The sequence below is a fragment of the Dioscorea cayenensis genome, unplaced genomic scaffold, assembly GCF_009730915.1.
Source record: "Dioscorea cayenensis subsp. rotundata cultivar TDr96_F1 unplaced genomic scaffold, TDr96_F1_v2_PseudoChromosome.rev07_lg8_w22 25.fasta BLBR01002143.1, whole genome shotgun sequence".
NCBI lineage: Eukaryota > Viridiplantae > Streptophyta > Magnoliopsida > Dioscoreales > Dioscoreaceae > Dioscorea > Dioscorea cayenensis.
The window spans coordinates 106,603-134,149 of NW_024088534.1; the positions used below are offsets into that span (position 1 = coordinate 106,603).

A 27,547-nucleotide genomic window follows, 5' to 3' on the forward strand; every position below is an offset into this window, starting at 1 on the left:
TGGCTTGAAAGGTGGGGATGCCACCTCTTTCTCTTTATTTGCTCCCTCCTCAACCTCTACAACCTCGGGTGCGTGTTCTTTCTGCTTCTCACCATGGTTGTTTTCCATATTGGTTGGCAAATTTCCATGTGGCCTTTCGGAGAGAGACTTCGCAATTTGCCCCACCTGATTTTCAAGGTTGTGCAAAGAGGCGGTGTGGTTGCGAAGTGTAGCCTCGACCGATTCAAATCGTGTATTTGTAGATTGAACAAATCTAGCCAAGTGCATCTCTAAATCCGTCATTTGGGTTTCCAAGCCTGAAATTCTGTTTTCCACTTGAGGGGCTTGTTGTTGTTGTTGGAAACCCGGTGGCCCCATGGCCTTTTGTGGTCCTTGATTACTCCATGAAAAGTTGGGATGATTCTTCCAACCTTAATTGTAAGTATTGCTATATGGGTTCTCTTGAGGTCTCATGCCATTACCTACAAAGTCAACGTTTTCTACTTAAGAAACATCACCAATAATGATCGGGCAATCGGAGGAAGCATGTCCTCCACCACAGTCGGTGCAATTGGTCACGGCCACAACTCTATTCGAAGCTATAAGATCTAGCTTCTTACTCAAACTCTCCACTTGGGCCGCCAATGAAGTTACCACATCAATTTCATGGAGACCGGCCACCTTTTTCTTCTCCCTAGCATTCCATTCGTAGCTATTTAACCCCATTTCCTCAATTAATTAACGAGCCTCATCGGGGGTTTTGCTACCTAAGGTACCTCCTGCTACCACATCCAAAAGTTGCCTTGTACTCGGGTTCAAACCATTGTAAAAGGTTTGAAAAATCATCCACTCTGGGAATCTGTGTTGCGGAAACTTTCTCAGGAGATCCTTGAACCTTTCCCATGTCTCAAATAGAGACTCCAATTCCAACTGCACAAAGGAGGAGATCTCATTCCTAAGCTTTGCTAATTTTTTGGCAGGGAAATAACGGGCTAGAAAAGCTTCTTCTATCTCCTCCCATGTAGTGATTGATGCTCTAGGTAATGAGTGTAGCCACTGCTTGGCTTTCCCCTTTAAGGAAAATGGGAAGGCTCATAACTTGATGGCATCATCCGTCACACCATTTATCTTTAGCATGTCGCACACCTCGAGGAAGCTCTCTATGTGATTGTTTGGATCCTCATCAGCCAAACCGTTGAATTGTGCGGATTGCTACAGCATATGGATGAATGTCAGCTTTAGCTCGAAGTTTTGAGCTGTAATTGGGAGACGCACAATACTTGATTGTGTCCCCAACACTGAAGGACTGGCATAATCAGATAATGTTTGTTGTTGCTCATTTTGTTCTGCCATGTTTTCAGATCCTTCTACTTCCAAATTAGCTGGATTATGTTGTTCTTGCATAGGTTCTTTCCCTTTTCTTCTAAGTGTACGTTCAAGCTCAGGGTCTCCTTCAATCAATATTGATGGATTCCCTCGGGTTATAACCTGGAGCTGTACCAAAAAGAAAGAAAAAGAAAATCAGAGCGATGATAGAATAGGAAGATGTGAAATAGAATGTGTGGTGAAATAGCTAAGAAAATAAAGTGCAAAGTATCTCTAATCGCCTAGCTCCCCGACAACGGCGCCAAAAACTTGACAAGGTCCCCTTACGTATATCCCGCAAGTGCACGGGTATGTTGAAGTAATAATCCCGGGTGAGCGGGTATCGAATCCACAGGGAGTAGGGAATAAAAATACTTAATTCGATTCTTAGCTATGTAAAAGATCAATGATAATGAGTGTGATAATGATTCAATTCTCAACAGTAAAAGCAATAAGTAAGAGAGCAAAACTAAAGAAGGGGGTAAGATAATCGATAAAGATGAGGTACCCTGATAATGCTCCACCTAGGATATTTGCTTCAAGTGCAAGAACCCTCTATTATGCTTCCTAATCAATGCAATGGTGAATCGTGGAAATCCTTAATTATATAGTCACAAATCTAAGGTTAACTATGCCTAACTCTATACATGTCCCTGAGGAGAAATCGAACAATCTCAACACCTCGCACTCGCAAAGAGTTGCAATGAGTTCTAGGGATTCCAAGTGATAAATCTCTTCCTAATTATATACCTAACCCTTTGGTCCAGGTGGAAGGTCCCTAACCACAATTGAGCCCTAGATACTAAGATTACCTCAACGCTTCACTCCGTTGCACGCGCAACTAAGCCCCAGAGGAAATTCATCCCTTACACCATTCACTCTATTATGGCCGCAAATAACTTGAGGAATAGAGGTAGAATCTATCACGCCGGAAGGGAAAGGGGACGCTCCTGTACCTCTTGACTAACCCTCTCAACCCTCTCCAACCTAGCTTTGTCTAACGCTCGTGGTGTGTCACTCACTCACAAGGTTACCAACAAGAACTCTCAACCCTAGTGTCACTCTAGGGGGAATGTTCATACAATCAAGCATTCAAGGTTGGGACTCATAATAAACATCAATTTATTGAAAGAATAATAAAGAGGGTCAAAGAAACAAATACATCCTAGGGTTCACAATACCCGAGTACCCACTAGGGGTTTAGCTCTCCATGGAGCTAAGTACAATCAAACAAATAGAATGTAAAAGCAATGAATCCATAAAGAAACCCACTCGATAGTCGTGTCGATGGTCTTGTGGAAAGTCCTCTACTCGTCGTCCAAGGATTCCCTCGTCCGGTATAGGATACGCCTTGACGGAAGCTCCCTTACCAACCTTCTTCCTAAGGAATGCCGATGACGGAGCCATAGAACCTATCCAAAACCTTGGCCAATACCCCTTGAAACCCTAGCCGAAGCCCTCTCTCATGTTTGGGAAAAGATGGAGAAAAGAATACCAAAATCGGGGCTGAATCGGGCGACTACACGGGCGTGGATGCTCCACGTGCCCGTGCGGAATTTCCACACGACCGTGGATAATTTCCACATGCCCGTGTGGATTCTCTGTTTCTCTGGTTTCTCGGCCGGTTGTGAGCAGTGCTGCTACAATATATGCTACAATATTGCTGCAGTGCTCTGCTACAATATTCAACTTGCATAAAAGTAACGTAAAAACAAATGGACACACATTCATGTCATGGATCACTTGCTTTTTCAATGGTGTACACGTTGGCGGAGCTCTGGTTCTATGTGCATAAGTCGGAATGCTCGAATGTGACTGTCTTTGTGCCCCTCCAAATGGATGTGCCCACTCGAATACGAGGACGTTGGCACACACTCTAGCATCTCACACCTGACCTATGTCTTCGCGTTTGAACCTTAGCAAGATTTCCTCCAAAATTGGTGCATTATGATCCACATTAGCATATTTCCTTCATACTCGGCCTCACAACCCTACCTGCATAAAAGTAACGTAAAAACACACATATTAGTGTAAAAACCCGAGAAAAGTAATGCTCAACAGAAGGAATGAACGCTTCGCATTCGTATCGCACAAGCACTTATCATTGGGGAAAAGATGGAGAGAAGAATGCTGAAATCAGAGCTGAAATTTGCTTTTAAACGGCTGGAATCGGGAATCCACACGCCCCTGTGGATATTCGATACAGGCCTGTGGAATTAACGCACAGGCGTGTGGAATTTCCACACCCCCGTGTGGTTTCTCTGGACAACTCCTTCTCCGGCCGACTGTGAACAGTACTTGCTATAGTTCCGGTCTGAAACACTCCTGAAACTATGCTTTCATCGAGGTAACGTAAACAGGCACATGTTTACATCGTAGATCACTTCGCTTCTTCAATGAACGGCCGCGTTGGTGGAGATCTTGTTACACATGCATAAGCTGGAATACTTAGGAGAAAACTTGGCTACTCCACAAGACCATCGATATGACTACCGAGGGGGTTTTCTTGTGCAACACTTGTTTTTACTTTTGATTTCATTGTTGATTGTATTGTGCTCCATGGAGAGCTAAACCCCCTACTGGGTACTTGGATTTTGTAAACCCAGGATGTTATTGTTTCATTGATCTTTTGTTATGTTTCCCTTAATTGATGTTTCAATTAAGTTCCAATCTTGAATTCTTGTTGACTGATTTCTCCGTTAGAATAACACTAGGCTTGAGAGTCCATCTTGGTAACTGTTGTAGATGAGTGATGACACGTCCGATTATGCGTATAAATCACAAGTGCACAGGTGTCGAAGTAATAATTACCTGGTGAGTTGGATAGTCGAATCCACAGGGAACAGAAGTATTAGTAAAAACCACTTCTCAATTATCTAGTCAGAATCAATGAATATGATAGATTGAACTTAATTGCAAGCAAAGCAAACAAGTATGCAAGAAATAAAGTAGAAGAGACTCAATCTCTAAAGATGAGGTACTCGGGCAATGATCCCCTAAGATCTTCTATGAAGCTCAAGATTCACTAAATGCTCTAGAAGTGAGTCTAATGAGTTGAGGTATTCCAATGATAACCAATCCTTGTCTCCAAGCAAAAGGCACTAGTCCTCTACAAGGTCCCGGTGTAGAAATCAACCAATCTCAACACCTCGCACCCCATATGACCGCAATATGCTCTAAGGAAACCTAAGAGTGTAACCGATTCAAAAATATAGATCCAACCCTAATTCCCGGCGAAGGATCCTAACTCCCTACAAGGTCCTGACGGAGAAATCGAGCAATCTCATGCCTCACACCAAATATGGTTGCAAAGAGAAAAGGGAATACGGAGATAGGAAATACTCAATGAAAGGGAAAAAAGAACACTCCTCTATCCCAAGGCTCACCTTCTCAACCCTCTTTAATCTTGCCAATCTAACTCAAATGGAGACCTTTCACATCCAAGTATTAAAACATGCAATGTAAATCAACTACAAGGATTAACAACAATAGCAAGCAATTAAATCACAAGATTAAAACTCAAAACAACTCGGATTAACTAGAAGAATTAAGAGAATCAAAACAAAGTATAGATCTTAGGGTTCACATGCCCAAATACATACTAGGGTTTAGCTTTCCATGGGCCTAGTTACAAAACCTCTCAAAACCCTAGCCGAAGCCCTTTCTCAAGTTGGGGAAAAGATGGAGAAAAGACTCCTGAAATCGAGGCTGAAATCGGCCATAAATAGGTTTGGAATCGAGAATCCACAAGCCCATGTGGGCGCTCCTATGGATTTTTGTCACGGGCGAGTGGAATTTCGACACGCCCGTGTGACTTCTTTGTTTTACTCCTTTTTCAGCCTGCTATGAATAGTTCCTGCTACAATGTTTGCTACCCTTATACACTTCCAAATCATTGTGCTAACTTGAATACGAGAAGGTTGGCACACATTCCCCCATTTTGAACCTAACTCATGTCTTCGCGTTTGAACCTTCTAAAGATTTCCTCCAAATGGTACATTTATGATCCACATTGGCTTCTTTCTCTAACATTCGGCCTCACAACCCTATCTGAATGAAAGTAACATAAATACACACATATTAGCGGTAAAACCCGATAAAAGTAATGCTCATCATAAGGAAAGAACACTTCGCATTCTTATCGCACAAGCACTTATCAGTTTCCAACAACAACAAGCCCCAAACATGGATAATAGATTTTCAGGCTTGGAGACCCTGATGACCGATTTGGAGAAAGCCTTGATTAGATTTGTACAATCATCGGATACATAATTCCAATCGGTCGAGGCTACACTTCGCAACCACACTGCTTCATTGCACAACCTAAAAATCAAGTGGGGCAAATCACAAAGTCTCTATCAGAGAGACCACAAGGTAGTTTGTCTAGTGATACTGAAACCAACCCACGCGAACATGTGAAGGCAATCACTTTGATAAGTGGTCATGAGGTGGAGGGCAAACTTCATGGTGAAAACGCCAATGTTGAGGCACCGGAAGTCGTGGAGGTTGAGAAAAGAGTTAACAAAGAAAAAGAGGTGGCACCCCCACCTTACAAGCCAAGAATCCCTTATCCTTCAAGATTGAAGAACAACCAAAATGATGAGCAATACAAGAAGTTCTTGGGTCTATTTAAGCAATTGCACATCAACATTCCTTTTGTAGAGGCGTTGTCTCAAATACCTTGGTATGTTAAGTTCTTGAAAGATCTTTTGTCTAACAAGAGGAAATTAGATGAGAGTACATTAGTGATCTTAGATGCATCTTGCTCAGCTGTCTTGCAAAAGAATATGCCAAACAAGAAGAAAGACCCAGGAAGCTTCATTATCTCGTGCAACATTGGCAATTTAGGTGAAGAAATGGCATTGGCGGACTCAGGGGCCGGTATCAACATCATGCCATACTCTTTCTTTTAGAAGCTAGGCTTGGGAGAGCCTAGGCCCACTTGGATAACATTGCAATAGGCACACCAAAACAGTAAGACATTTAAGGGGCATCATTGAAGACGTGCTTGTCAAGGTGGACAAGTACATATTTCTTGTAGACTTTGTAGTGTTGGATGTCTATGAGGATGCAGATGTTCCTTTCATACTTGGGAGGCCATTCTTATGCACTTCCAAGGCATTGATCGACATTGATGCCTGGGAGTTGACACTGAGGGTCGAAGTTTACAAGTTCACATACCGCCTTGCCGAAGCCATGTGACATTCTCTTGACTTTGATGATACTTTATCCTTCAAGTTTAGTGACGTTAAACAAGTGCTTCTTGGGAGGTAACTCAAACCTTTACTGTTTTTCTAGTTTTTAGTTTAGCATTTGCATGAATAAGGTTTTGAGTGTTGGTATCCTGATTTTGAGATGCTATTGCTGTGATTTTCTCATGGATATTTGGTGCACACGCGTGTTTAAATTAGTATGCCAAAGTTTTTGGTCATTTTCACATGTCGTGTGTTTTTTTCTGGTGTGTTTGCATGATGAAAGTAGGCTATGAGTGTTTTTACATGTTCAGGAATTTTCTACAGAGCCTGCAATTCTCCTAAGGCATCCAGAGAAAATGCACGGGTGTGTGGAATTTCCACACGCCCGTGGGTCTCTACTGAGAGCTCATCCAAAGAAGGCACAGGGGCGTGGATTTGCCCCTCTGAATGACCTTGTGAGATTCGCATACTCGTGGGTAATTTCCTCACGGGCGTGTGTCTTCTTGCAGAGACTTAGAGATTTTTCCCGAGAAGACACAGGGGCATCGACTCACCCCTGTGGATAACCCTATGATAAACACACGGGTGTGGATAATTTCTGCACGCCCGTATGGATCTCTGTAGAGGAGCTCTTTGTCATACCGAGAAGATACAGGGGCATGCAAGTGCCCTGATTGCTTCCCCGCAAGTATACAGGATCACCAAGTAATACCTCGTGTGAACACACGAGGATCGTATTCCACGGGGCTGAGGATCTCCTATTACTCCTTCTTGAGCTATTATCTAGCCTAAGATCTCAAGAGATGGATTTTACTCTACTAAATGTAATCCAAGCTAAAACGATATTTGACAACAAATTAGAGAGAACAAGCAATGAGAAAGCAAGAGAATAAATGAAATACAAAGGCCTATGGATGTGGATCCCTTGAGGGGTTATCATGCAACATGGATGATGATCTAAAGATGCAAGGGTAAAATGGACCATGAGATTCCAAGATTAGAACAACCCCAATTTCTCGGTGATTGAACCCTAATCCCATACGAGCATAGATAGGAATTTCTCCCAAATCCATATCCCTACGATTGCATAAAGTATGAGGAAATCTCACTTAGGAGTAAACCTACTCTTCTTCAGATTAAACATACATGGAGGGCTACCAAACACCCGATTTCTCGTCGTGATGATACAAGTATCCCCTTCTAATCCATTCATGATCTAATACATGCGAGCAAGTCACATCTACATGCATCACTCATAAAAGAGCTACGGATTTCTCCTTAGTGTAGCACATAGCATGAACACAACGGATTAAATCTCAAAATTACCCAAACATGGAATTAACAAGTTATCATCCAATATACATGATAAAACCCCCCGAAGGTTCACCAATACCCGGTGGCCTTAGGGGTCTAGTGTGTCATCATCCCACAACAAGCAATACAGACAAGCAAAACATGAAACAAAAGCATAAATGACACTCCCTAGATGTAATGGGGGAGGAGGAGATGAAGAATATGCTGAATAATGCTTTTCCCTGCCAAAGGAGTACCCAATAATGCTTCCTCTAGCCGCGGGTCTCCTTCCTTCAATTCGTGGTAGATCTCCCCTTGAATGAAGTTGCCTTCTTACCTTGAGAGTCTTGGACCTTGGGCTTGGATGATCTTCTAGCTTCCTTGCCCTTCTTCTCCTCCCCAAGGTCGCCACAAGCCTCTTAAGTGTCTCCCAAAATATGCCCAGAAAAAAGTTTAGCCAAAAAGTTTCTTTTCTTCCCTAAAAGTCAGTATATATAGCCCCACAAAATCATCCACAAAAAGTTTCTTTTCAAAGCATCAAAAAGTTTTTAGATAAATTTGAAGGAAAATTCATCCATGACATTCACATCATTCAACCCAAACGAAATCCTAAAGAAATCCCACACAAAATCTCCAAGAATGCCCAAGAAATGAGAAAGATTAAACTAGGGCATGGAAATGGCATACCGACGAAATCTTGAGAAAACAAGCTTTAAACTCGGGGAAAACCACTAGATCGATGTCTCAAATGGATGAGAAGAAGATTTAGGAGGAAAAAATGAGGAGATTTGGCGAAGAAATGAGTCAGAAAGAAGAGAGAAATTCGGTGGAAAAAAAAGAGAAAAGAAGAGAATGGATGAAAGAGAGAAAAGAGGGGCATATAAGGGGCAGGCCCACCACATACGGCCCCGTATGGGGGCCATATGGGCCGAGAGATACTCTCTCGGCCGAGCCTCCGAATCCATAATAGACGGCCCCGTCTAGGGACCCATCTGAGATGGCACAGAGCCTCTGAATTGCTCTGTATTCATCTCAGACGAACCCTATATGACCCAAAGTGGCCGTATACCTTATAAAAGCATTCCACACTTCGAAAACCTGCTACAAATGTTGTAAAAATGATATAGCAAGCTTGAAGACTTCTCCAAAAATGAATGAAATGAATGAAACGACGATCTAGCACATGAAATGCCACCTAAACATGAGTTTCTCAAGAAGTTGCACAAATACACAGCAATTAAAACAATGAGAACAATGTGCCAAGTGTGTGAGCATAAACTTATTCAAAAAAGAAACAAACCTAAGAAATACAAAAATTGGAATGAACTAAGACCTAGAATATGAAAAATGTAAGAAAACACCACCGAAAATTTGGGTTGCCTCCCAAGAAGCGCTTGTTTAACGTCACGAGCCTGACGTTCCTCATTTCTTACCTCATGGGGGCTCAAATAGTTTGAAACCACCCCCGATTTCCTTTGTAGTGTTGCTTCTTCCTGGTAAATTCAATGACAACATTGAAAAGACCTTGAATTGCTCATGAGTAGAGAGGGGTGAAAAATTTACCTTTCCTCCTTGAGATGTGGGGTGATGAAGCTTGGTACCTTTCTTTTTCCTCCCATGAATCTCCCTCCACATCTTCTTGACAAATGAATCTTTTTTCTCTTTTTCCTTAGCATTAGTGCATGACACCCTCTCTTTTGGTTGCTTCAAGTTATGAATTTGAGGATGTTGGTGAGGTTCTCCTTGTTCTTCATTCTCCAACGCTCCCAAGTATTGATCCAAAGGATTTATAGAGAGCACCTCCTGCACACAATCAGAAATCAATCTATCAGTTTCATCAACGAAGTAAAGTGTGTCATCATGATCTAAAGAATGTTTCATGGTAGCCGGTAAAATGTACACCACATCCTCTTCTCCGACTCTTAACATTAACTTTCCTCCTTTCAAGTCAATCAAGGCACCCGAGGTGCTGAGGAATGGTTGGCCAAGAATCAGTGGTATCTCCACATCTTCATCTATGTCCATGATGACAAAATCCACGCCCGTATGGATCTCTGTAGAGGAGCTCTTTGTCATACCGAGAAGATACAGGGGCATGCAAGTGCCCTGATTGCTTCCCCGCAAGTGTACGGGATCACCAAGTAATACCTCGTGTTAAGACACGAGGATCGTATTCCATGGGGCCAAGGATCTCCTATTACTCCTTCTTGAGCTATTATCTAGCCTAAGATCTCAAGTGATGGATTTTACTCTACTAAATGTAATTAAAGCTAAAACGATATTTGCCAACAAATTGGAGAGAACAAGCAATGAGCAAGCAAGAGAATCAATGAAATGCAAAGGCCTATGGATGTGGATCCCCTTGAGGGTTTATCATGCAACATGGATGATGATCTAAAGATGTAAGGGTAAAATGGACCATGAGATTCCAAGATTAGAACAACCCCAATTTCTCAGCGATTGAACCCTAATCCCATACGAACATAGATAGGAATTTCTCCCAAATCCATATCCCTACAATTGCATTAAGTACGAGGAAATCTCACTTAGTAGTAAACCTACTCTTCTTCGGATTAAACCTACATGGAGGGCTACCAAACACCCGATTTCTCGGTGTGATGATACAAGTATCCCATTCTAATCCATTCATGATCTAATACATGCGAGCAAGTCACATCTACATGCATCACTCATAAAAGAGCTACGGATTTCTCTTTAGTGTAGCACTTAGCATGAAAAACAATGGATTAAATCTCAAAATTACCCAAACATGGAATTAACAAGTTATCATCCAACATACATGATAAACCCCCAAGGTTCACCAACACAGGTGGCCTTAGGGGTCCTAGTGTGTCATCATCCCACAACAACCAATACAAACAAACAAAACATGAAACAAAAGCATAAATGACACTCCCTAGATGAAATGGTGGAGGAGGAGGTGAAGTATATGCCAAATGACGCTTTCCCCGCCAAAGGAGTGCCTAATAACGCTTCCTCTAGCCGCAGATCTCCTTCCTTCAAATCGTGGTAGATCTCCCGTTGAATGAATTTGCCTTCTTTCCTTGAGAGTCTTGGACCTTGGGCTTGGATGATCTTCTAGCTTCCTTGCCCTTCTCCTCCCCAAGGTCGCCACAAGCTTCTCAAGTGTCTCCCAAAATATGCTCAGCAAAAAGTCTAGCCAAAAATTTTCTTTTCTGCCCTAAAAGTCAGTATATATACTCCCTGGGTCATACTGGTCATATGGAGGTCGTACGGGAATCGTATAGCATTCAAAAACCCTAGATTTGCGTTCTATACAGGGTGCATACGACCTCCATATGACCCCGTATACTGGGTAGTATGAAAATCTGGGCAGACACTCTGAATCATTCCACTACTACAGTGCATACTGCCCTCATACTGGGTAGTATGGGGGTAGTATGGAATTCCTGTTTTCTTCTCTTTTCGCCCAAATGATATCTTCTTTTTCTCCATACCTTCCTTATACCCTACAAAGAAAATAGTAGATGATTAAGCATAAAACGGGCATCAAACCTCACAAAATACTTGCAAACTGAATACGATATATATATGAGAACACCTACATTTAGACACTTATCATGCCCCTGTGAGCTGGCCCTGTACAAATCCACGCACGTGGAAAACTTTTGCACCGGCGTGTGAAACACTTAGACTTTTCTCGGGTTGGACAGAGAAACCACAGGGGCGTGGGTCTACATTTATTGGTTGGGCACAGAGGCGTGGATAATTTCCGCATGCTCTTGTGGTTGCGTTCAGAAGCATTGAGTATTAGCCCGAGAGCACACAGGGGCGTGCGTCGGCTCCTGTGGGTCTCTCCTATGGAGTCTCACGGGCGTGGGTAATTTCCACACGCCCTTGTGGGTGTATAGAAACCCTAGAGTCATGGGGTTTCTTTAAAATCTTTTCGAGTTTCTTCATCTTCACACTCCCAGGCATTCAGAAATCACTTTCCTTTACTCTCCCAATCTAGCACCATTGATTTAGAGGTGTTTTACTTGAATTTTTGGCCGAATTTGAAGGTTTTTATCTTCAGCTTTTGGTAAAGCCTAAATTCCTCGTTTCATAGCCATGACTTGATTTTAGTCAATTAAAATGATGAATGTTGCTTCGTTTCTACGTTTATAAGGTTTATACATGCTTAGAGTGAAGTTAGAAACAACATTAAGGTGTATTTTTAGTTTTGTGAGGCGCGGCTATGCAATTTTCCCACCCCATGGATCCACACAGGCGTTTGGAAATTCTACACGACAGTGTGGAAATCTGCAGAATCAAATTTTGAATGTTTTTTATTGAATCTATATTTTCATTTTGCAAATACGGTACCCCGGTTGAAGAAGCAAGTTGAGAAGCCTTCGCGTGAGTCATCCCGTGAGCTAGAGGATATGGGAATTACTGTTCCCGAGCACCAAGTTAATTTTTTGCAATTATCGAGACTTAGGTTTGGACAGACTCGCTTCTTAGATATGAGTGTATTACGAGATATACAGCAGGGAGATGAGTTGGCAGATAAGGTAGAGGACTCGTCTCAATGGGTGGTTGGAGACAGTTACTGATGTTTAGAGAGCCTGACATCCGTGCGCTTACACCTGAGGTTCTATCCTCGTCCGAGTTCGATAGGTCCTATACCAGATTTGACAGTATCGATGCTATACAGTTTAGAGCACTTGGGCAGTGCCATGTTATAAGAAGATGTGAAGTAGAATGAATGATGAATGGCTAAGATAACTAAGTGCAAAGTATCTCTAAACGCTGACTCCCCGGCAATGGCACCAAAAACTTGACAACGCCTTTTGCGTGTGACCCGCAAGTGCACGGGTTTTTCGAAGTAATAAATCCCAAATGGCATAAATAGGGCTGGAATCGGGCATCCACACACCCTTGTGGATTCTCCACATGGGCCTGTTGAATTTTCACACGGGCGTTGGGAATTTCCACACCCCCGTGTGGATTCTTTGGTAACCTGATTTTTGACCGGGTGTGAACAGTAACTGCTATAATATATTGCTAAAGCAATTTTCTACAGTAACCTGCTATAGTACTCCACCAAAACACTCCCAATTCCACACTTTTCATCGAGGCAACATAAACGAGCACACATTTATGCGGTAGATCGCAACTTTTCTTCAATCAAAGGCCTCATTGGTGAAGATCTTGCTATCAATGCACAAGTCAAGATACACAAATGTGACTGCCGTCGTGCCCCTCCAACTCATTGTAATGACTTGAATACATGAAGGTTGGCATATATTTATGTATCTTAGAGCCCCACTTGTGTCTTCACATCTGTTCCTTCCAATATTATACCAAACATTGTGTTCACGATCTACTTTTGGCTTCTTTTCTATATACTCAACTTCACAACCCTAAATGCGCAAAAGAACATAAATATACATGTATTAGCACTTAAATCTGATAAAAGTAATGCTCATCATAACACTCAAGCACTTATCAGCTCCTTTCTTCTCTATTTGGCTCCATAACCCTATATGTGAAACACATGCATTAGCGATAAAATATGATCAAAGTAATGCTCATAGTAAGAAAAGAATATTTCATATTCTTAGTACACAAATACTTATCAAACTCCCCCACACTTAAGCTTTTGCTTGTCCTCAAGCAAAAATAAAAACATTGAAGCATAGAAGGAAATATTGAAAGTGCTTGGCTTTAGGTTCACAAAAGCATGGAAGGGGAGCATTCTGCAAGTAAGGGAAATTTCAACACTAAATATGAAAAATCATTGCTCTAGCTAAAAACTCGAATGAAAAAGGACAACAAACCCAAAATGGTGTAAGTGTGTGAACTCACTCAAGTCAATCCAACATATATTCCTCAAAGTTGTAGGTATAAAGGGACTTATTTATCTACAAAACAACACAAAATAAAGAGATGGTAGTAGCCTCACACATCCTCTAAGCTAGCCCTTTCCGAAGTGGCTGCTAAGGTTGCTTTCATACTTTCGAGGTGGTAGCTCTTTCTACCGGGGAAGTAGCTTTCACTTATCCCATGAGATAGCTCTTTCTCTCATTAGGGCATAACTAGTATCCGACTTATGAGAGTAGCTTCATACATCATATGTGGTAGCTCTTTCCACAACAAATGCACAATTAAAACAAGTAGTTTTTTTCAGCATAAATAACACAAGAAATAGCACTAATTAGTCCCTTAAACATTAAACCTGAGTTTCCAAAAGAGTTTAATGAGCAAGTAGTGGAACAAGTGTCAATCAGGCAAAAATTTCTAAAAATCCAAGTAAAAACTAGAGCATGAAAAAACATTCAATGATGAAAATTCTCCTAAACTCAAGAATACAATCATTGCAACTAAGGTGAACCGCCATTGGCTACGTGAGCATGCACAATCAAAGCATAAGTAAAAACATGTGTAATGTGAACTCCCACCCACATTTAAGATGTACATTGCCCTCAATGAACGCATGCAAACACAATAAAAAGTATAACAACTAACACTACATGCGAGAGAGGGCAATTGAATCAATACTCCCCTGAACTGCTAGTTATGCATTTGATGTAGCTAAATCATTGGGAGTTGAGTTCCAACGAGTTGAGAAGCACACACGGCCATGTGTAAAACACATTGACCGTATCTATGACCAATTCTCAATTTCCATACTGGCAAGACCATCTGCACGTATACACGAGGGGTTCAGTAGAACTCAACAAAAAAAAACAACTCGAGTATATAAAACTAAAGAAATAAAATACAACTCAAGACAAAATAAAAGATAAACTCAGAAGAAAGATCCCATCTAAGTATACAAGTCCAAAGGATGATGTAAAAATAAAACACAAAAACATAAAGAAATGAAAGAAGCATCAAGCGTCGGTGTCAATCTCTGGCTTCTCTGCTGCTGGTGGATCTGGTGATGGTAATGCTCGAGCAGCCAGAAAGGTCTGAGGTCTCATGATGAATGGTGAGGCAGCCTCGCCCTCAAGTGGATGATGTAAAATATCAAGATGCATTATCATCTCTGTGTGTTGCGCGGCCTGTGTCGCGTGAACCTCAACGATCTCTATCTGGAACACCCCTACAGCATTCTCGAGCCTCTCAAAATGATCATAGACTTGAGCTAGAGAAAACATGCGCACTAGGGGTGGCTCTTGTGCTGCAGGAGGTGCGTCGGTCTCCATCAGCTTTGGCTGGGGCTTAGGAGCAGCTTGAGAACACTCTGTTGCAAACCCTTTAGCTAATTCTAGATCAGGAACAATCAGTACATGCACTCTTGGCCCATACCTGCGTAGTATCCCCATCTGTCTAATTGTCTCTATACCCAGGGGAGCAGGTATAATCGTCTTCTTGGCCTCTCTAATAGCGTCCCGTAGACCCATTCCGATGATGAGCCTAGCGATGTATGGGCCGGTGAAAAGGACACCGACCCTAACAGACTGACCCTGATGCCTCAGGTACTCTGCCAGTACATTGGCAAGGTGAACTGGCTGGCGCTGTACCATGGAATATAAGTTAAGAAGCTCCTATGGGCTTAGGACACCTATACTATTGCCGCGGCCATTAACTGATCTTCTCAGGACGGCATGCATGTATTTGTAGCTCGGTCGAGAAAAACAAGTCGTGTTCGACACCCCTAACTCATACTAACTGTGGCCATATAATGCTCAATAAGCCCATTGAGGAGTCAAGCTACCCGGATAATCTGTAAGGAGCTGCTCGTACTCATCTATGGCATTGAATTATGCATTGTCTAACCCCAAACGAATCGAGAACTGTGTGACGCTCATACTAAAATGATGCATGAAGACTCTGAACTGTATGGCATTACCACTATCAAAACTGGAGTACGATATGTCAAAATCAAACGACGCTAGTACTTCTAATGGAAACACCTGGATGCCATTATCACAAATAGTTAGCAGTCGACGCCAACTGCCCACGGCCAACATCTTCTCAATCTCATCTACCATATCATCAGCCAACTATATCTCACACATAATGCTCAAATCTGGGAACCACGTCTCACCAAACTTAAGCTTGGAAAGACGCTCAAACCGAGCCCGGTGCTCGGGTATAGTAAACTCTATATGCTCTAGTTCTGGAGAGTGCTCTTGAGGATGCTTGCCGGCTGGTGTCTTTATCCAGGGGCCATGCCTGCAAGATTTAAAAGGAAATCAATCAAGATTAGTCACAAATCTATGCTGCAGGAATCCACACGGTTGTCTGGAAATTCCACACACCCGTGTGGATCCATGATAAGTGCTTGTGCGATATGAATGAGAAGCGTTCATTCCTTATGTTGGGCATTACTTTTCTGGGGTTTTTACACTAATATATGTGTTTTTATGTTACTTTCATGCAGGCAGGGTTGTGAGGCCGAGTATGAAGTAAAGAAGCCAATGTGGAGCACAATGCACTGAGTTTGGAGAAAATCTTGCTAAGGTTCAAACGCGAAGACATAGGTCGGGTGTGAAATGCTAGAGTGTGTGCCAACCTCCATGTATTCTAGTTGGCACATCCATTTGGAAGGGCACAAGGGTAGTCACACTCGAGCATTCTGACTTATGCACATAGAACAAGAGCTCCACCAACTTATCTATCATTGAAGAAACAAGTGATCCACGACGTGAACGTGTGCCCGTTTGCATTACCCCGATGAAAGTATGGATTCGGGAAGCTATTAAGGTAGGGTACTATTCGTGTGGACATTCCACAGGGGCGTGTGAAGTATCCACGCCCGTGTGGTCACCCAATTCCAGCCCTATTTAAAGCCGATTCTGCCCCGATTTCAGCATTCTTTTCTCCATCTTTTCCCCAACTTGCGAGAGGGCTTCAGCTAGGGTTTTGAGGGGTATTGGCTAGGATTTTGGAGAGGTTCTATGGCTCCGACATCATGCGTCATTTGGAAGAAGGTTATTGGGAGAGCTTTCGTCGGCACCGATCCGGTGAGGTGTATCCTAGGCCGGACAAAGGATCCCTTGCGATGAGTAGAGGACTCTCCACAAGACCATCGACACGACCATCGAGGGGGTTTTCTATGGATTCATTGCTTTTACATTCTATTTCTTTGATTATACTTAGCTCCATGGAGAGCTAAACCCCCTAGTGGGTACTTGGTTATTTGTGAACCCTAGGATGTATTTGTTTCATTAAATCTCTTTATTATGCTTTCAATTAATTGATGTTTATTGTGAGTTCCAACCTTGAATGCTTGATTGTTTGAACATTTCCCCTAGAGTGACACTAGGGTTGAGAGTTCTCATTGGTAACCTTGTGAGTGAGTGACACACCACGAGCGTTAGACAAAGCTAGATTGGAGAGGGTTGGGAGGGTGAATCGAGAGGTACAGGAGCGTCCCCTTTCCCCTTTGACATGATATATTCTACCTTCGTTCCTCGAGTTCTTTGCGGCCACAATAGAGTGAATGGTCTAAGGGATGAACTTCCACTGGGGCTTAGTTGCCCGTGCAATGGACTGAAGCATTGAGGTGATATTAGTATCTATGGCTTAATCGTGGTTAGGGACCTTCCACCTGGACCAAAGGGTTAGGTCTATAATTAGGAAGAGATTTATCACTTGGAATCCCTAGAGCTCATTGCAACTCTGTGCGAGTGCGAGGTTGAGAGGTTATCTAATCTCTCCTCTAGGACATGTATAGAGTTAGGCATAGTTGACCTTAGATTTGGGACTATGTAATTATGGATTTCCACGACTCACCATTGCATTGATTAAGAAGCATAATAGAGGGTTCTTGCACTTGAAAAAATTATCCTAGGTCGAGTATTATCCGAGTACCCCATCTTTATCGATTGCCTTACCTCCTCCTTTACTCGTGCTCTCATACTTGTTGCTTTTACTTTTGAGAATTGAATCATTGTCACAATTATCACTACTGATCTTTCACATAGCTAAGAAGCGAATTAAGTGTTTTTATTCCCTACTCCCTGTGGATTCGATAACCGCGCACCCAGGATTATTACTTCGACAAACCCGTGCACTTGCGGGAGATACGTAAGGGGACCTTGTCAAGTTTTTGGTGCCGTTGCTGGGGAGTAGGAGTTTAGAGATACTTTGCACTTTGTTTTCTTAGCTATTCCACCATACATTCTATTTCATATCTTCTTATTCTATCATCGTTCTGATTTCTTTTTCTTTCTTTTTGGGTGTAGCTTCAGGTTATGACCCGAGGGAATTCCTCAATATTGATTGAAGGGGATGCCGAGCTTGAATGTACACTTAGAAGAAAAGGGAAAGAGCCTGTATAAGAACAGTCTAATCCAGCTGATTTGGAAGCGGAAGAATCTGAAACATAGTAGAACAGAATGAGCAACAGCGAACATTATCCGATTATGCCAGACCTTCTGTGTTGGAGACACAATCGAGTATTGTGCGTCCCCCGATTGCGACTCGAACTTTGAGTTGAAGCGGCATTCATCCACATGTTGCGACAATCGCTGCAGTTCAGCGGTTTTGGTCGATGAGGATCCAAACGATCATATAGAGAGTTTTCTCGAGGTTTGTGATATGCTGAAGATAAACGGAGTGACAGATGATGCCATCAAGTTGAGAGCCTTCCCATTTTCCATAAAGTGGAGAGCGAAGTAGTGGCTATACTCATTACCTAGAGCGTCAATTATCACGTGGGAGGAGATGGTAGAAACTTTTCTAGCCCTTTATTTTCCTCACGGAAAATCAGCAAAGCTTAGGAACTAGATCTCATTCTTTGTTCAGTTGGAATTGGAGTCTCTATTCGAGACATGGGAAAGGTTCAAGGAGCTCCTGAGAAAGTGCCCACAACACAGATTGCCGGAGTGGATGATTGTTCAAACCTTTTACAATGGTTTGAACCCGAGTACAAGGCAACTCTTGGATGCGGCAACAGGAGGTGCCTTAGGTAGCAAGACCCCCGATGAGGCCCGTCAGTTAATTGAAGAAATGGGATTAAACAGCTACCAATGGAATGCTAGGGAGAAGAAGAAAGTGGTCGGTCTCCATGAGATAGATGCGGTAACTTCATTGGCGGCTCAAGTGGAGAGTTTGAGTAAGAAGTTAGATCTTCAAACTTCAAATAGAGTGGCGGCCGTGACTAATTGCAACGATTATGGTGGAGGGCATGCTCCCTCCGATTGCCCGATCTCTATTGGTGATGGTTCTTCGGTGGAGAACATTGATTTTGTAGGTAATGGCATGAGACCTCAAGGAAACCCATATAGCAATACCTACAATTCAGGTTGGAAGAATCATCCCAATTTCTCATGGAGTAATCAGGATCCACAAAAGGCCATGGGGCCACCGGGTTTCCAACAACAACAACAACAAGCCCCTCAGGTTGACAACATCGTCTCAGGTTTTTGAAACCCGAATGACAGACTTGGAGAAGCACTTGGCTAGATTCGTGCAATCTGCAAATACAAGGTTTGAATCAGTCGAGGCTACACTTCGCAACCACACCGCCTCTTTGCATAACCTTGAAAATCAGGTGGGGCAAATTGCGAAGTCTCTCTCTGAAAGGCCACATGGAAGTTTGCCAAGCAATATAGAGACCAACCCTAAGGAGCATGTGAAGGCGATCACTTTGAGAAGTGGTCATGAGGTTGAAGGTAGTCTTCAGAGTGAGAAGCCAAAAGAACACACACCCGAGGTTATAGAGGTAGAAGAGGAGACAAGCAAAGAGAAAGAGGTGGCACCCCCACCTTTCAAGCTAAGAATCCCTTATCCCTATAGATTGAAAAATGACCAAGGGAATGAATAGTACAAGAAGTTCCTGAGTTTGTTCAAGCAACTCCACATCAATATTCCTTTTGTTGAGGCATTGACCCAAATGCCTAAATATGCGAAGTTCTTGAAAGACCTGTTGACTAACAAAAGGAAGTTGGAGGAAAGTGCTTCAGTGATTCTAGATGCTTCATGCTCAGCGGTGTTGCAAAAGAACATGCCGAACAAGAAGAAAGACCCGGGTAGCTTCATCATTCCGTGTATATTGGCAATTTAGGTGAGGAAATGGCATTGGCAGATTCAAGGGCTAGTATCAACGTCATGCCATACACTTTCTTCCAAAAGCTAGGCTTGGGCGAGCCTAGGCCTACTCGGATGACTTTGCAACTAGCGGACCGAACAGTGAGGCATCCTTGAAGACGTGCTTGTCAAGGTGGACAAGGACATTTTTCTGGTTGACTTTGTAGTGCTAGATGTCGATGAGGATGCGGATGTACCCTTGATACTTGGGAGACCGTTCCTGCGGACTTCCAAAGCATTGATTGACATGGACGGCGGAGAGCTCACCTTGAGAGTTGGAGATGACAAGCTCACATACCGCCTTGCTGAAGCCATGCGGCATTCTCTTGATTTCGATGACACTTTATACTTTCTAGACACTACTGATGAGATTGTTGATGAATACATGAAAGAAATGTTCAATCTGGATCCGTATGAAGGTTTGTTAGACCAATAGGAGGGACATGAAGATGTAATGATGCTTGGATAGATAGAAGAAGTACAATCTACCCCAGGGATCTTGAAGAAGGTGTTCCAAACAATGAAGAGGGCTAGGAGACGCCACCGAAAACACTCCAAGGCTATTGGAGACATCCGTGAACTGAAGGAGTTGGATGAACCATTGCTAGGTGGTCCCAAGCCAGATAATTCACCCTCTACTTTCAAGAGAATGTGCTCATCATGCTTTCAAGTCATGGGTAAGAGGGCAAACTTCATCTATGAACCCCCGTGAGGTAAGACAAGGTACGTCAAGCTTAGTGACATTAAACAGGCGCTTCTTGGGAGGCAACCCAAGTGTTTATTGTTTTCTTATTTTCTAGTTTAGTTGTTTGCATGAATAATCTGTTAAGTGTTGGTGTCTTGATTTTTAGATACTTGTGCTAAGATTTTCTTGTGGGCTTTGAGTATTCATCATGTGTTTTCATGTGGTTTTGGTAAAGTTTTGGTCGTTTGAGCTATTTCTCATGTTTTTCTTTGGTAAAACTTCCATACTAGGCAGGCTCTGAGTGTCTGAACATGTTCAGAAATTTTTTGCAGAGCTTGAAGGTTTTTCTAAGGCATCCAATGAAGACACATGGGTGTGTGGAATTTCCGCACGCCGGTGGATTTGTATTGCGAGCTCATCCAGAGAAGGCACAGGGGCGTGCGGCTGCCCCTGTGAACGACCATGCGACTGTCACACACCCGTGGGTAATTTCTGCAAGGGCGTATGAATTCCTACAGAGTTAGGCAGATTATCCTGAGAGCACACAGGGGCGTGGACTCGCCCCTATGGGCAACCTTGTGAATCACACACGGGCATGGGTAATTTCCACACGCCCGTGCGTACCTCTACAGAGGAGTTCTCTCCATCCCGAGAAGACATAGGGGCGTGTGGCTGCCCTTATGAGTTGGGCATGTGAATGTCCACGCCCGTGCAGAATTTCAGCACGGGCGTGTATAACACTTGGTATTTTTCTCGGATGTCCAGAGAAGCCACAGGGGCGTGCGGCTGCCCTGTGGGTCAAGCGCACTGGCATAGGTATTTCCCGCATGCTCGTGTGAGGTCGTTCAGAGTCAGTGAGAGTTTTTCCCGAGAGCACCCAGGGGCGTGCACCTGCCCCCGTGAAGCTCTCCTGTGTGGCGCACGGGCGTGGGTAATTTCCGCACACCCGTGTGGATCCACAGAACGCCAAGGGTTGTGGGTTCTTTTTAAAGAAGAATAGTTTCTCTCCTTCTTCACGTCCTCTATTCATCTAAAAACACTCTCACATCATTCTCCGATTCCATAGCGCCAATTTGGTTGGATTTTTGAGAGGTTTTCCGGCCGGTTCTTTATTTTCTCATCCCATCTCGTCGATAAGCCCTAGTTATCATTTTCTTTGCCAATTCATGGTTTCCATCGATTAATCTTGTTAATAATGCTTCGTTTCTTCAATTAGAATGAAGATTTATGTTTAGAACGAAGTTAGAAGTATTTTTATGTTGTATTTTTGGATTTTTGAAGCAAGGCCATGCAGTTTTCACGCCCCGTGGTTTCACACGGGCGTGCGGAAATTCTGCAGCATTATTTTATCAACTTGTTTGATCGATTTCATTTCAAGTTTTGCAGATTATGGCACCTCGGTCGAAGAAGCAAGCTGATAAGAGGCCGTGTGAGTCATCCCCTGAGCCTGAGGGCATGAGTTTTGCGATTCCAGAGCATCAGGTTCGCTATGAGCGCTTGTCAAGACTCCGGTTCGGACAGATTCGATTCCTTGACACGACTATACTATGAGATCTACAGCAGGGAGATGAGTTCGCAGATGAGATCGAGGATCTCATTTCAACAGGTGGTTGGCGGCAGTTATTGACGATTAGAGAGCCAGTCATCCAAGAGTTTGCACTGGAGGTGCTATCATTATTCGAGTTTGACAGATCATACGTGAGCTTCGACAGTTTGAACACCATTCAGTTCAGAGTATTTAGACACCACCAAAGCTTGAGCGTTACTCAGTTTTCAGTACTACTTGGCTTGTATGAAGAGGCATTCACAAATACGGAGGAGTACGCTCGATTCTGCGTGATTATCACGGGTCGATGACAGTAGAGGGTGTCCAAGGCCACGTGCCTTTCCCGACCTGCATACAGATATTTACATGCATCATGAGTAGGTTGATGAATGGCCATGGTGATAGCTCTAGTGTTCTAAGCTGACAGGAATTACTGTACTTGTACTCAATGGTGCAGTGCGTACCGATTCACTTAGGGCACATCATGGCAGAGTACATCAGACATCAGGGGCACTATGCTAGATAGGGAGCAATCTTCTCGGGCCCCTACATTATAAGATTAGTGCTGGGCATGGTTCTCTTGGATTTGATTCACGGGGCCGAGAAGATGAGTATAACTGCTCCCCTGAGCCTAGAGACGATGAGGTTGATGGGCATGGTCCGCAGGGTTCGGACAGGGGTTTTTGCTTTAGTGTTACCAGCTCCAGAGATAGCCAAGGATGATGGTGATGAAGCCGGGGTATCTCAGTCCGCTTCCGAGCCTCAGCCGGCACCGATGGAGACTGAGGCACCTCCAGTGGCAGAGGAACCACCACCCCCCCCCGTGCATATATTTTCACCATCTCAAGCTCAAGATCGTTTTGAGAGGCTCGAGAGCGCTTTGGGAGTGATACGGACAGAGGTAGCTGAGGCGCGAGCTGAGATTGCAAAGATTAGGGCTACGTAGACCACTCAGTACATAGAGTTCATGGTATGTTTCGACGTATTACAACAGATCTTAGAGCGAGACATCACCTCATCATTTGTCTTGAGGCCGAGGACTCCTCAGACCCCCTCAGTTCCTCCAGCATCCCCATCCTCTACCACGGCACCGGTGGACCCACCATGTGCGTCTTCACCAGTAGCAGCACCAGAGCCCGAGGGCGACACCGACGCTTGACTTTCCTTTATTTTACTTTTATGCACTTTATTTTTTGACTTGTTCACTCAGAAAGGATTCTCCTTTTGAGTTTATTTTCATTTTGCATCTCGAGTTGTATTCATTGTCTATCTTTTATATATACTCGAGTTATTTTGTTTTTATTGAGCTTCACTGAACCCCCTCGTGTATGCGTGCAGATGGTCTTCTCATCATGGGAATTGAGACTTAGTCATGGGCACGTCCAAGGTGCTCAGGAACTTGGCCGTGTGAGATTCACAACCCGTCGGAACACTACTCCCATGGAATTAGCTTCATCAAACGCAACACTAGGAGTCACGGGAGTATTGTTTTGATTGCTTCTCCCACATTTGCTTTTGAATGATATACAATTTGAGTGAGCTTGCATGTGTACATTGGGGACAATGTACATCTTAAGTGTGGGGGGGAATTTCATAGTGCACACATCCTTTCTATTGTTCTTGATTGATATATGCTCACATAGCCAATGGCGGTTCACCTTAGTTGCACGGATTGTATTCTTGAGTTTAGGAGAATTTTTAACATTGAATGTTTTCATGCTCTAGTTTTGCTTGAATGTCTAGGAATTTTTGCCCGATTTATACTTGTTACACTACTCACTTATTAGACTCTTTTGAAACTTCAAGTTTAATGTTAAAGGGACTAGTTATAGTTGTTTCTTGTGTTGAATTCTGAAAAAAAAAATGGAAAATGAAAACAAAGAACAAAATAGTTTTATTGTTTATTTGTGCTTGTTGGGTGGAAAGAGCAACCACCTTTGAAGTATGAAGTTACTCTAATAAGTCGGATACTAGCTATGGCCTAATGAGAGAAAGAGCTATCTCATAGGATGACTGAAAGCTACCACTCCGGTAGAAAAGAGCTACCACTTCGAAAGTGTGAAATCCACCTTAGCGGCCGCTTTGGAAAGGGCTACCTTGTAGAGTGTGTGAAGCTACTACCATCTTTGAAATTGTTGTCACTTTTGTAGATAAATAAGTCCCTTGTGGTTAGAACTTTGAGGAGTATACCTTGGGTTTGTTTTGAGTGAGTTCACACATGTACACGATTTCGGGTTTGTTGTCCTTTTTTATTCAAATTTTTAGCTAGAGCATTGATTTTTCGTATTTAGTGTTGAAATTTCTCTTTCTTGTAGAATGCTCTCTTCGTATGCTTTGGTGAACCTAAGGCCAAGCACTTACAATATTTCCTTCATCCATGTGCATAACGTTTTAATTTTTGCTTGAGGACAAGCAAAATCTTAAGTGTCGGGAGTTTGATAAGTGCTTGTGCGATATGAATGCGAAGCATTCATTCCTTATGTTGAGGATTACTATTCTTGGGTTTCTACAATAATATGTGTGTTTTTATGTTACTTTCGTGCAGGCAGGGTTGTGAGGCCGAGTATGAAGGAAAGAAGCCAATGTGGAGCACAATGCACTGATTTTGGAGGAAATCTTACTAAGGTTCAAATGCGAAGACATAGGTCGGGTGTGAGATGCTAGAGTGTGTGCCAACCTCCTTGTATTCTAGTTGGCACATCCATTTGGAGGGGCACAAGGGTAGTCACACTCGAGCATTCCGACTTATGCACATAGAACAAGAGCTCCACCAACTTGTCTATCATTGAAAAAGCAAGTGATCCATGACATGAACGTGTGCCCGTTTGCGTTACCCAGATGAAAGTATGGATTCGGGAAGTTATTCATGCAGGGTATTGTAGCAACACTACAGAAAAGTATTGTAGCAGCACTGTTCACAGCCAGCCGAGAAAATAGGAGTTTACAGAATCCACACGGGCGTGTGGAAATTATCCACGCCCGTGTGGAAATTCTACAGGGGCATGTGAAGTATCTACACCCGTGTGGTCACCCGATTCCATCCCTATTTAAAGCCGATTCTGCCCCGATTTCAGCATTCTTTTCTCCATCTTTTCCGCAACTTGCGAGAAGGCTTCAGCTAGGGTTTTGAGGGGTATTGGCTAGGATTTTGGAGAGGTTCTATGGCTCTGACATCACGCGTCATTTGGAAGAAGGTTATTGGGAGAACTTTCGTCGGCACCGATCCGGCGAGGTGTATCCTAGGCCGGACAAAGGATCCCTTGCGATGATTAGAGGACTCTCCACAAGACCATCGACACGACCATCGAGGGGGTTTTCTATGGATTCATTGCTTTTACATTCTATTTCTTTGATTGTACTTAGCTCCATGGAGAGCTCAACCCCTAGTGGGTACTTGGGTATTTGTGAACCCTAGGATGTATTTGTTTCACTGAATCTCTTTATTATGCTTTCAATTAATTGATGTTTATTATGAGTTCCAACCTTTAATGCTTGATTGTATGAACATTTCCCCTAGAGTGACACTAGGGTTGAGAGTTCTCATTGGTAACCTTGTGAATGAGTGACACACCACGAGCGTTAGACAAAGCTAGGTTGGAGAGGGTTAAGAGGATGAGTCAAGAGGTACAGGAGCATCTCCTATCCCCTCCGACGTGATAGATTCTACCTATGTTCCTCGAGTTCTTTATGGCCATAATAGAGTGAATGGTCTAAGGGATGAACTTCCTCTAGGGCTTAGTTGCGCGTGCAACGGAGTGAAGCGTTGAGGTAATCTTAGTATCTAGGGCTTAATCGTGGTTAGGGACCTTCCACCTGGACCAAAGGGTTAGGTCTATAATTAGGAAGAGATTTATCAATTGGAATCCCTAGAGCTCATTGCAACTCTATGTGAGTGTGAGGTTGAGAGGTTATCTAATCTCTCCTCCAGGACATGTATAGAGTTAGGCATAGTTGACCTTAGATTTGGGACTATGTAATTATGGATTTCCATGACTCACCATTGCATTGATTAGAAAGTATAATAGAGGGTTCTTGCACTTGAAACAATTATCCTAGGTGGAGCATTATCCGAGTACCCCATCTTTATCGATTGCCTTAACTTCTCCTTTACTCGTGCTCTCTTACTTGTTGCTTTTACTTTTGAGAATTGAATCATTGTCACAATTATCACTACTGATCTTTCACATAGCTAAGAAGCGAATTAAGTGTTTTTATTCCCTACTCCCTGTGGATTCGATACGCGTTCACCCGGGATTATTACTTCGACAAACCCATGCACTTGCGTGATATACGCAAGTGGACATTGTTAATCCACAGGGCGTGAAAGCCATACAAAATCCACAATTACACAAAAAAATCATTTATAAACTAATTCTAAACATGCATTAACCACTTTAGCATAGAAAGAAAGCACAATCTCCAATTTAATCAAATAGAATCAAGTAATGGTGAAGAAAAGAGAGAATAAGTGTTTACTGATGAGATGAAGAAGAAAAACTTGAAATTGGAAGGAAAACTCCAGTAAAACCTCTCTAAATCAGTGGTGCAAGGTCGGGGAGAGTGAATGAGTGTGTTCTTTCAGCGTTTGGAAGTGTGAAAATGAGAAAGGCAAGATAGATTTATAAAGGAAATCCCGGCCTTTTGAATTATGTACATCTACACCGGCATCTGGAAATTATCCACGCCCGTGTCCCTCCACAGGAGAGCTTGATAGGGGCAGAAACACGCCCTATGTGCTCTCGAGATAGCACACTTTATCTCTGAACGCATCCACATGCACAGACACACGCCCTTGTGTCTTCTCGGGATAGCTCTCTAAACAACACTTAAGCTCCATAACAATAGCATGTAAAAGATCAAGGCACCAACACTTAATCTCTTATTCATGGAAATGCTAACTAAAACCTAGAAAAACAAAAAAGACATGGGTTGCCTCCAATGAAACGCTTGTTTAATGTTACTTAGTTTGACGTATCTTGCCTTACCTCACGGGGGCTCATAGATGAAGGTTTTTCTCTTACCCATGACCTAAAAGCGTGATGAGCATAGTTTTTTTAAGGTAGAGGGAGAGTTATTGGATTTGTTACCCCACAATGGTTCACCACCCTTACTTCATTCTTGCTCATCCCCATTGGCCTTCAGGTGTTTCTTGTGACTTCTCCTTGCGCGCTTCATCTTCCGGAGCATCTTCTTCATGATCCCCGGGGCAAGTTGTACCTTCTCCTAGACCAAACATTAAGACTTCTTCATCCTCTACTCCTTGGTCAAGCAACCCCTTGTACAGGTCCAAATTCATCATTTCCTGCACATATTCATCGATTAGTTCATTGGTAGTGTTAATAAAATAAAGAATATCATCAAAGTAGAGAAAATGTCGCATGGTTTCAGCAAGGTAATATGTCAACTTGTCATCGCCAACCCTCAGTGTCAACTCCCCACCGTTCATGTCGATAAGTGCCTTGGAAGTGTGCAAGA

The 27,547-nt window shown here is 43.0% G+C and overlaps 2 non-coding genes across 2 annotated transcripts; one reads left to right on the forward strand and one right to left on the reverse strand.

Moving 5' to 3' along the window:
- Positions 1 to 835: 835 nt before the first annotated feature.
- On the forward strand, positions 836 to 942 carry LOC120257465. The gene has a single exon (XR_005535690.1). It is a non-coding gene; the product is annotated as a small nucleolar RNA R71 (small nucleolar RNA).
- A 17,582-nt stretch (positions 943 to 18,524) lies between these two features.
- Positions 18,525 to 18,631, reverse strand: LOC120257466. The gene has a single exon (XR_005535691.1). It is a non-coding gene; the product is annotated as a small nucleolar RNA R71 (small nucleolar RNA).
- Positions 18,632 to 27,547: the final 8,916 nt, after the last annotated feature.